Source organism: Leiobunum rupestre, chromosome 1 (assembly GCF_980474605.1).
Source record: "Leiobunum rupestre chromosome 1, qqLeiRupe1.1.hap1, whole genome shotgun sequence".
In the NCBI taxonomy this organism is placed as follows: domain Eukaryota; kingdom Metazoa; phylum Arthropoda; class Arachnida; order Opiliones; family Sclerosomatidae; genus Leiobunum; species Leiobunum rupestre.
In genome coordinates this window covers 49,313,701-49,326,180 of record NC_143384.1, presented here as the reverse complement: position 1 = coordinate 49,326,180, position 12,480 = coordinate 49,313,701, and positions in this window count along the sequence as shown.

The following is a 12,480-nucleotide window of genomic DNA, read 5'->3' as shown; positions in this document are numbered from 1 at the left end:
CAAAAGGGGATTCATCTGTGGATTCGTTTAATATGTCGGTAAGATAATCAGTTTCGGTATCAAAAGGAAATTTATTTTTTACAAGTGTCTTGGGAACATTTTCTTTAGTAAGTAATTCGTAAAAGTGCTCAATGCCAACAGTATCGTGTTTCGGTTTGAATCTATATCCTTTAACAGTCTCGTGTAAGATGTCCATGATATTGGATCCGACGATTGGGCGTCCTCTATACAAAAGTTCGCCGCTGGAAGACCATTCAATTTTAGTGTTATTTTCAATCCACTTATACAAAGCAATGGCCGGTTTGAGGTGCGAATCTGGAATCGTTAGTGCTATTTCCGAATACCAATCTTTCTTCTTCTTTGGTTGTTCGACCGATTTTTTCTTGGTTCTTTTGTTAATATTCCGTTGTAATATAAGGTTATACATTTCTACTTTCTGTGACTGATTTAGTTTATGATTATTCAAAACGGTCTTTGTATCCTGATTACCGTTAAGTTCCATTTTTGGATGAGAGTTCAAACGCTTGTAAACTTCTTCTGGGACTAATATCATTTTCCTAGCCATTCTTGATTGCGCGACTTATTGCCGCGCCGGCTGCGCTACTCACGATAGAAAGAGGTGGTGCTAACAGTAGAGGTAGAAATCCACCTTTTTGTACCACAATCTTCCTTCGTTTCGCTGTGGTATTGGCTCGTGATAGCTTCCGTAAATTGCTACAATGCTTCTTCAACCGCTTCTTCTGTTCATCTGTCAGTTTCACGTTCCCATGTAACACATTTATACAGCATTCCGCAATCGCCTTGATCGCGTCATTATTAGCGTATTTGATAGAAGCGTTCCTTTGACAAGAATTACACGTGGTAAGGAATTTCAAAAAGTCCCGATGATCATGTATTCTCTTAGACATGATTTATTTTGGAATAAAAATGGCAGCCTCTTCTCCGGGTAGTAGTCCGGTTCGTAGTCTATGCTGATCTGATGTGGTTGGCTTTAAATCAATCCATAAATATCCGAAATTTCTGACCGTCGCTTGATGAAACGCGTCGATGACGTATTTACTGTTAGTAGGTGAAATCTGACGCGCCAAATGGAAAATCGCTGACTTATCTCGTGGAGACTTAAATATTATCAAATAGTGTGAGTTCAAGTTTAAAGTCCTAATTTCCTTTCCAGGGTAATATAAATTTTGCATTAAAATGAAAACTGACGTATTCTTGTAATGGGACCCTCGGATGAATAAATTCGTAACTTCTTTGTTATTAGAAATTTCGCAAAGTAAATCATCGAGAATAACAAATTTTTTTACGTTAGGATCCAAAATGTTAACGTCAAGTATTCCCTCGTGAAATTCAACCGTGGGTGTATGGTCTAATACCGTGTTAAATAGTTTGGGTTGATATTCCGTATAACACCATATTATTCTCTCTGGTGGGGGTGAAATACAAATATTTTTATTTTTTATAAGGTTAGCTACGAAGAAAGATTTTCCGGACTGCGTCGCACCAACGATGAGCCCATTGAAAGGGTGCTGTAAGGTGAAATCCATTTTTAAGAACGACAAAATATTTACAAATCAAGTTCTATTTATTACATCAAATCTCTTTTAGCAGTACATCATTTAAAAATGTTTTGAATGAATATGTTTTACCGATCTCTTCGTAGTTTAATTTCTCGACTGCTAACAAATAGTTCGTTTCAACCCGCATCTCCCACTCGTTAAGACAATCGTGTTGTACCTGGGAAGGGTGGGCAATATCACAACCATAACAGTAACTAATTCCGGCACGCAGTTGTTCATGAATATTCTTCATTATAAGTTTCCGAACTCTGATTACTTCACCTCGTCGCTAACGTTGAAAAGAGTTTTACTTAGATGAAGTCCTACTGCAAAACCTCTCTTGCTGGGTAGAAGCTTTCCTAAGTGTACTCCAGTCCCGGGGTACATCTCTCGAATGTCCAAAAGCTCGACGCGTTTGGACTCTGATCCAGCGAAGAACCAAGAATAGGTTTGAGCAGAGTCATCATCCAAGAAAGATAAAATCTCATTCTTCTTGTTGCAAATTTGAGTGAATTCTAGCTCCGATAAGGTAATGCCCATAGCGCTGTCTCTCAGGCCAAGTCGTATCTCGCACAACGGCGTGACTTCAACGACCTTTTCCGATGATAAGGGGAAAACAACAACAGTATCCATTCTGTAAAAGATACTTTGTAATTATCTCGCGTATATGCGAACGTAAAAGGCACTAAATATTTTAGAGAATATACTTACATATTGGTTGGTTCTGGTGGCAGAGGTCTTGTAGTTCTGGTGGACTCGAATGATGTTTCGCTCTCGAGGTCCTAGCGTTTTATAGGGTACCTAATATCCGATTTTAACAAGCATCCAATAGAAATACTAGGATTCGTATGACGTTGTATACGGAAACAAGGGGTTCCGACAGAAACAGAGACTGAAATTAGGGTTTCCGATGGAATAATCAATATCTTAACTCCCAGCGTTGATCGGAACTCTCAATTTCCGGATATGTTTAACTAGTATTGCTGAAATTAAAGGTTCATATTTAAATTTTATTTGCATTCTTAAATCATAATTAATTCTATCCTCGTACGAAATAACGTAAACAATTGGATCGGTAAAACGTACTTGCTTCATTAAGCTATTTCAATTATCTCCCCTCTAATTAACCCTTCTCTATATTTAGTTCAGTTCTCTGTCCACTGTTATTCAGTTCAGATCTCTCGCCACCATCTGCGCCTCTCTACGCCTCCTTTACGACTCCTTTGCGCCTCCTTTGCGCCTCCGCCTCCTCATTTGGCTTTCAAGTGACATTTTCTACCTACTCTTGCGGACTTTGAATAAAACTTTATTCAGCTTATCTATAAATATTAAAAGATTTTATCATTTCCATGGAAATTGTTTAACTAAAATTTTTTTATTAACAGAGAGACACGCATATAAAAGGAAAGACTTTTTGGGCGAGAATTTGCGAAAGTAGCAGCCAATGGAACGTATTTTTCTGTAATTATTGTAAAATCTGTTTTCGAACCTTGTAAACGCAGGTGTGTAGATTCAGCGTCAATTGTTCAATTTCCGTATTTATGTTACGAAATTCGTAGTATTTTAGAAACCAGTTTCACGAATTAACCGATTGCTTTAGTCATTACTAATAGTGTAGAAATTGATTTTAGAAAGCATTCATTTATTTCATTTTTATTGTAACTTTAAAGTCTGATAAGTGAAAAATATTCCTGTTAAAGAAAAAATATGTTCCTATCCCTTTAAAGCCCCCAATTTTATGTTTTTTTTTCGCTCGGACTACTCCCAGCTCGGGTCCACAGTTCAGAATATCGGGGTGTTAAAATCGTTAGCGTTGTGAAAGGCAGGAAGCCCCGATCTACTGGCTCTGAGAGGTTTCTTTTTGTTAGAGAGATCGGAAACGGCTTTACGCAGTAGAAGTTGTAGAACGAGAGAAGCAAGCGAGAGTGTAACGTTCAAAATATTTGAATCGTCATTTTCCTTAAAATAAAGTGCTATGTTTATGTGTTTTAACTAATATCGACTAACTCACTTTAGTCTATAAGCCCAGAGAAAACAGCGCTAAGAACAAAAGTTCGAAGAGAAAATAACAGAGTCAATTAATGTTCAAAACATTAAAAATAGATAAGCGATCCGAGCTACTGGGGCTACTGTGATGTTGAAATTTATTTGTTTGAAAGTTAACCTTAAGTATATATGTATTGTAATTATTTTCCTAAAAATACCGGAATGGTATTAAGGTAAACTTTTATAATTAAAACGACGATTTTTGTGCCGTTAAAAATAAAACAGTGCACTGTTTTATTTTATTTTGATCTTAAAACCATGGCGAAATTGCTTGTGAATTTTGAAAGCAAAGAACAGGGATGTTTCAGTTTTATAACAAAAAAACAGCTTGTTACTTTGTAGAAAAACATAGTTCGATATCTAAATTCTCTTTACAAGTCCCATATTTTATTTAGATCTAATAAACATTATCTATTCTAAAAAATTGAAAATTATCCCATTTGTAACATATATTATGTTAAATTCCGCAAAGGCCTAGTACGTTCTCGTTTTTTTTCTCTGACTTTCAACAAATTTATTGTGAAAACTTGGAACTACTCCTTCTGCGTTGAGTTTGCAAGTTCTCTCCCCACTGGTTCAAAGGGTTTTCCCTGAGTTCTACGGTTTCCCCTTCTTTAAATCCCTTGTCGAGGTTAACGGTAATAGTAAGTGTAGGGAGCTGTTGGCCCGCGCTGCAAAAAGGGCTTGTCACCACCCTCCTACGCGTTGCAACCCGGCCACCAGGAATAATGGCGTTAAAAAGTCGCTTGATGACTGAGGCCTAAGGTGTTGCCTTGGGTATCAGCCTAGATGATTATTATTATAATAATTAAAAATTTGCCACATGCGTCATCAGTTATCAAACCTTCTTATCATCGCGTTACACGGTTCATTATTCCTACCTTCGAATTCTTTGTAGGTGAATAAACATACAGAAAAGTACAACTGTTTTATTAAAACCAGGAAAATCAGGTCATTTACCGTCAGACTTTATTTCAATTTCTATAACTTCCAGGTGTGTAAATACGAAAGTATTTTAAATAATGAAAGCCCGTTAACATTTGGAAAAACAAATTCAGTAGAGCAATCCGAATAATCGATTTGGTAAAAATGACTTGTATATTTTTTAAATATTTAATTTAAGGTAAGTTACTTAATTTGAAATTTTTTGCTAAGTATAATTTCTAGCCTTTTCGCATCTGGGGTGTTAAAATTGTTTATTTTTAGAACCCATTACCGTAAATATATTACTTGAAAAAAACAAGTTTTACTCCTTTCCATACACGGCTTCGATAAGTCACACTTATTTATTACTTTCGAATATTCACAAACCAGCAAGAAAACCTATTCTAAATTGTAACAAACGCTTCAAAAGTCAAACTATTCCGTGGTGAAACTATTTGTTGACGATGAGCGTGCGGAATGACGTAAGTAATCAGCATTGTCAGGCCACAAAAATGAAATTATATTATAGTACATAAATACGGGCAACTTCGATTACTCTTTAGAGTGTGGTATCAATTGGTCATAGTTCACCGTTACTCACATTAGTTTGGAGTAAATTTTAAATTTATATATTGGCATATTATAACCCCCTATTTACATTCTTAAGTGACACTACTTTGCATTTTATTTTATAAATTATATAGTACAAAAATAATAATAACAAAAAAAAACACACCCACACATACTTAGGGCAGGGAGTACAAACAATCACCGAGGGAGGCGCCCGAAGGGAAAGTGTTTGGTACTGAGGCCGCATTGCCTCTCTGCACCGCAAAAGGAAAGTCACCGAGCGATGCTCGCCTGTGACCTCCTTGATCCGACGGCCTATCGAATGGAACAAGGCCAGACCATCCCGCCCGAAGGAGCCCAGGGTTTCAACCGCGACAGCAGTGAGGATGAACAGATTTTCCAAGCCCGCGTATTTGGAGTTCTTCCGTAATTCGGCCTGGGTTGCCGCCCAGAGGGGGGCTGAAGAGGAAGACGCCAAGTAGGACGGGGCTAGAGGCAAAAAGGTACGTTCTAAAACTTATTTTTATTTACCAAATATCGGAAATATATTTAAATTATCGCCAAAAGCGTACTTTGTTGTACGCAATTGAAATTAAAGTTTGGAGAAAATCGAAAGGCTTATCAAACTGTACTATAATAATAACCCGTTTGGCAACGCTAAACCAAATTGGATGTTCACCCCAGCGCCGGCCCTAGCCCTTGGTCAGGGTAGAGCGAGATTGTGCAAATTAATTTTCTCCGCGGCGGCTCCGCCGTCTGCCACGCCTCCCCGCGCCTCTCAAAAGGAATTTTGGCGCGCCTTTCCACCTGGCGCCTAGAGCGACCGCTCCGCTTGCTCTACCCTAGGGCCGGCGCTGTTAAATTCACCCCGCCAAAAAGAGAGGCTACAGAGAGCGATGCGATATCTCTTTGCAGATCATTGTCTTTTATAGCGAGAAGCTGTCTCCATGATCCAGTAGGCGGTCCGACAAAGCAAGGTCATCAGCACTTGCTTTTAGCACATGTTTACCTGCACATTTATTTATTACCCGCAGTCATACACGGCTTGTGCAGTCGACATTTTAATACTTCGTCACTCTTTTTTAGAATAGTTTGGATTATAGGTAATAAAAATCGAAAAATAATCCCCACTTCCTCCTAAACACTTATTTATTACTTATAACACTTAGTTATTACTTCTGGTCACACACACTTCGATTACGCGTCAACCGAACTACAAGTTGCGTGACGATGTTTTATCTCTCAAACACCTGAAATATACAACCTAACTACACGAGTCACATTACGAGTTACGTTATGTGTTTTTAGTTTTCAATCCCGTGAACGGCACGCGGATTCACGAATTCCAGCGGGGGGCGGGGGCGGAACGGAGTTGCGAGATTAATTTTGAGGACACACTCAAAAATACTCTAAATTGGGAAACTAGCCCAAAGACTCGCTCAATCAAAATTGTTCTTTCTTCGATACAGCCCAATTCCAGTCCAAGGAAATCACTGTTACCTGATGATTAAAGCAATGAACTAAGAAGGCATCTTAGGCTTCGGTATTGGTATCAGGGCTGGTACGATTGATAATTCAAATAAAATGAAGAAACTTATAGCAGTTATAATATTTATCGTCGCGCATAATAGCGTATAACGAACCATACATTTTTCATCGTCGTACATAGCCGAACGCTTTTTTTTCCCGCAATAGCGTTCCCAAAGTAGCCCAATTTTCGCGGAAAACCGCTGATTTGGTAGCGTCTTCAATATTTCTTGCCCGGGGAACGAAATAAAAATAAGTTTCTAATGGATAAGAAGGATGAAAACTTTTTATAAATTCGCTTCTAGCACGTCCACAATATCATCGATTATTAAATTTTAAACGAAAATGAAAAATGGCACCTTACAAAGAAATAAACACGAAATGGCATTAAAGAGCTTTAAAAAATGTAGAGTGAGGCAACGGTTCGTTTAATAAAAATACTTTATAATAATAATAATAATAATCAGCTAGGCTAGTACCCAAAGCACTTAACTACCTATATTTTAACTCAGCATAGAATTTGTTTGTCTATTCTCGTGGTTTTCTATCATAAGAATGTATTGTTTCATATTCTTTTCAACATTAATTCCTCTTGCAGTTAGTGATTATTGGACTTTCCATCAATTGTTGTTTAGTTTCATGGGCGTCTTAACGGTTATTGTTTTGCGCGATTTGTGGTGTAAAGTTGAACATTTAAGTGACGATGAAGGTGAAGATATACTTCATATAATATTTATTAGATACTGTTATTGGTACCAATGAGACAATATTAATTAATCACTGTTAGTTTTCACTGTTTTCAAGAAGATTGAGAGTTTCATTTCCTTCCCTTTACCGTCGTTACAGGCAACTTCGGTCACGCCCATTCCGGAGTCCAAAAGCCAACTGAAACAACGGTCGCATTTGGAAAGCTGGTTATTTTCTGCAACGATAATTACAATGTGTAAGCAATAAATTTGTATACTAGGTACTAGGAGAGGTTAAAAACGAAGACTTAGGAGGGAAGTATTTTTGACCGTAGAATCAGGTAAGGTTATTTTAAGAATACTATTAGTTCTAGTCGGCTTAGCTAAAAAATAATAGAAATCAGATAGGCTGTAGCCAAGACAACACCTTAGGCCCAATTCAACTAACGACGTATAACGCTCCTGACACATTTGACGGGGTCATTTTGCGTATGAGGGTGGTGAAGCTCCCTTTAATTTATATTACCCTTACCGTCCAATAGGTATAGTGCCGGCGCCATTAGGCAGAGATAGTAAAACGATACTCAATCCCAGGTAGCAAAATCTCGTTGATAAACCGTTTGTGAATCGTTGAAACTATGTGGAGAGATAAACGTTATGAAATGGTTGACGATGTCACCAAAATATACGGTTTATAAAACGGTTGATATTAAGTCTTTTAATACTAACAGAAACCCAAGTATAAACGTTATTTGATTAACGTCTTTTAAACGTCAATATGAAATGTTATTAAAACTATTAAACGATCCATAATGAACCTAATATAAACGTTATAGGACTAAAGTCGATTAAACGTCGGTTTTGAACATTTTGTAAATTACTTAACTAGAAAGGGTACCCGATATTTCCCGGGAATATACAGCACAACAGTACATAAGATTTTCCTTTAAGTATATACCTTTCACCATACAGTGCGGAAATTACCTAATAAATTGCGGCAAACAAGGTCACAGTCGATATTGAAGTACAACGGTGGCCTAACTCTCTCCACGCATGGCACCGTACCCCATATAACCAACTGATTTATTCAAATTTAAACAATTATACGTTGATAACACAATAATTTTCCTTTTATCACAAGGCCTAGTGTCTATAGAAGAAGGCTTTTAAAAAACATTACTATACTTTAATCGTTTTCCGTGTGTAGGGCCAAAGAATGAAGACACTCGGTCTTTTGGCTAAGACCAAAGTGTAGTATCTTGTGTATAGCGGATATACCTCATTTTTAAATTAATCCAATTAATTAAAGATGTTTTGAAAACCACAGTCAGGGTACCATGAGATAGTATACCAAATTTGGTCGACCTAAGTTGAAAACTGTAGATTCCTATAGCGGACAAACAGACATATAAATACAGTTTATATTTAGTTAAATATTAACCACTTCTATAACATGTTTTAATTAGGATATTTTTATTAAAACAAGTTGTTAATATTTAACTAAATATAAACTTTTATTATTAGTTAGATTAAAAAATTAGTTGATAGCAAAAAACATAACAACGTCTCATGTTTGTCAAAAGATATATCCTTAAAAAGTTCAATAATATAACGTTATTTTAACCTTAATAACCACATTAAAAGTGACGTTTTTGAATGTGATAAATATAATGTAAATAACGTGGTTTTTTCAACCTAACTATTTTGATGAAAACATGAGTTCTAAAAGAGGTCAATATTTTACTAAATATAAACGTTTATAATTAGTGGGATAGTAACCATTAAACGTTATTTTGATCAAAAACCAAATATTGACCATTTTACAAACGTTATTTTGCTACCTGGGATGTTTATTAGTTTTGAACAATAGTTTTAATTAAAGAAATTTTGAGTTTTTCGGAAGAGCTTTGATTAACAAGTTTCATTTTTGATACGATCAGAGAACACGACTATATAGACTTTCTGGACAAAAGTACAGAATGATTCGGTGTTAGGCTTTCGTCTCTGAAATTGCAAATATAAAAATATAGCACAGACAAACATCAATGAACAAATTTTGTTATCTTGTAATAAGGGAAAACGACGTTTTCTCCTTCATCGAAAAACCTGGTGCCACCTCCCATAAATTGCCGTTCGTTTAAACCATTTAACCTTCGACTCATCAGTTCCCAAATTTTAAAAAATGTGATCTCTCGCGACGCCATACTTTAACGACGCGAACTTTAATGGTTTTATATATCTTATAAATATATTCTTCTAATTTAAATTATATATCTTAAACCAATTCGTTTCCACATTCTCAACCATGAGAAGATTGAAGATGAAGAATTTTCCACGTCCTTGAAATATGTTTAAGATTCCATTCAAATCGATCAATCGACCGAAAGTAATTGACATCAAATGGTGAGCTTTGATGTAGAATATCTAAGGCCTTACAGCTAATTTACAAATTATCTAGACATTTCTTGTGCCGGCATAGATTTTAAGCAAGCTTAATTTGGATTATTGGGCATATGGGTTTTCTTCAAAGTTATACATACTAATGTTTCTGATTTTACAGTTTGGCACACAAAGCTAATAATGATAGTATTTAAAATTACACTTCTATGTTTATAGTTTTTATAGTTATATTGTTATAAGCTCCACTTAGAAATATACTTTTCAAGAACTGGTTTTCTTTTGATTAATTTTTTTTGTTATTGATTGCTTTAGCCCTACAATACCGTCCTTGTTCAAATGCAATCGATTTTCCTAAGCCCTAGTTTACTCACTTAATAACTGAATGCGGATTTCTTTATATGATTTCTTTAACGGTTGGATTATTTCCTTTAAAGATGCCTTCACGAAATGCAGCTCCAGACCCAAATCAATGCTGGAAGAATTACCACCTTTCAGCACGATGTTTTGTAGGATATCTTTGGGCAGATTCTCAGTCTTATTTCCCCTAAATAAACAAAATGGTAAATGTATTTTTCAAAGCCCAAGTTGAGTAAGTGAACACAGGCGAAGAGTATACCGTTTGTTAAAATTGTTATAAAAACCAAAAAGCTGAAGTATAATATTTAATAAAAAACCCTTCATGTTTCAGCTCTAATATTCTACAATGTCTGACTTGCCATTCCCTTGTTCAAGTTTTGATCTCAAGTTCTCTTGTTCGATGTCTGATCTCCAGTACCCTTGTTTAATATCTGATCCATGAACCCTTGTTCAATGTCTGATCTCAAGTTCCCTTGTTCAATGTCTGATCCCAAGTTTCCTTGTTCAATGTCTGATCTCAAGTTTCCTTGTTCAATGTCTGATCTCAAGTTCCCTTGTTCAAAGTCTGATCTCAAGTTTCCTTGTTCAATGTCTGATCTCAAGTTCCCTTGTTCAATGTCTGATCTCAAGTTCCCTTGTTCAAAGTCTGATCTCAAGTTTCCTTGTTCAATGTCTGATCTCAAGTTTCCTTGTTCAATGTCTGATCTCAAGTTCTCTTGTTCAATGTCGGAGCTCAAGTTGCCTTGTTCAAAGTCGATTTTAAATACGTTAGAACTTATAACAACATCATTTATTTCAGGAATGTACGAATTTAAATTAAACAATAAATACTAATTTGACTATTACTTTCAATATTTTATCGGGAAATATCCTTAGTGGAAATATCAAAGTAGGGAGAATCTTACTTATCAAAAAATTACTTGGGATTGTACTTACAAAAAATAAAGGGAATTCAGATGACTGAGCCCTGATCCGAATACTTCCTTTCTAAAATTCGTGATATTAGTATCCATTATGTATAGGAAATCACACTGTGAACAGTGCAACGAAGAATCCTCGAGTTCTAGCTTTTCGATACCACGTATATTGATGCTCGTAACGTGGTCTCCGTAAAAGCTTTGAATTGTCGAGGGTAAACGGACTGTCCCTTGGCTTCGGCCCACGTAAAGCGATTCCACCTGATACCCCGTGTACTCGTCCACATCGTCCCAGTTCCATTTCTCCATCCCCTTCATTCGCGTGAAGCCGAACTTTTGCAGTCCTTGGAATGCCGTCCGTTCACCTTCGTATTCAGGGCAGTACCAGGACTTTAGCGTAAAATTACTAATATAGAAACGCTGTTTTAAAAAAGGAATTAAATGAAGCTTAACAAAAATAAATACCAAAATTTATTTTTCAATATTTATTGAAAAGGATGTGAACAAGTTTATGTATTCGAATAAAAATGAAATAATTCTTAAAACGTAATCGTCTAACAAAATTAATAATGCTAATTAAATAAATGATTAATTTTTAGATAAAGAAGCGTTCGATCAGGGCATCATTGGTTTAAATATAAATGAGTAAACTTACTTTTATTTGGACGTTATGGAAAATATCAGGTGACGGCATGCAGGGCATTTCTCCCAAGTCACTTAAAAATAAATTCGTGAGATTGGGCGACAAATCCTTCGTTAGTATATATTCCAGCTGTTCCGAAAGTTCCTTCAGACTTGGAATAGAAGAGCAACCTATTGTATAATGGCCAACTGCATTGTACCTACAGTGCTGTCCATTTGCTAGAGATCCACATAAAAGCAATATTAGAGTTAACGAGCCAAAGATAGACACGTTATTCATCACGTCTCAGTAACGCTTAACACAATGTGCAAAACAGCACTTCGAGTCGCTCGACCTCGTTCGTTTCGTTCTTCTTAAGCGTTGAAGTTGGTCGTATTTACACAGTTGTTCAACAAATTCTAGGAGAAAAAATTTTATATTTAAAAATGATTTATTGTAAAAAGCCTGAACCAATTGAGGTTTTTTTCGGTGAACTCAAGATCACCATTAAAATTGTATAATTAAAATTTTTGTTGTAAGTAGTCATAATCACAATTTCACAAATGTTTTAGTTCTTTTTGGTTTGTTTATTTAGATCTGATTTGATTTTTTTCTCTTTTGTAATGTTATTTTGAATAAAAAATGAAAATAACTGGCCCTTACCACCAGGGCCTAAAATTCATCCTAGACTTGGTTCTTTATAACAATTGCAAGACCTGAATTAGATAACCGAAATAAAATATTAATACTAATAAAATAATTGACGTATACTACTCTAAAATTCTTAATTCGAATATGAATAAAATAGCTTTCAATGAACTTCAGGCATGCATACACATTCAATTTTGAATGATCTATATTCATTCTTATTC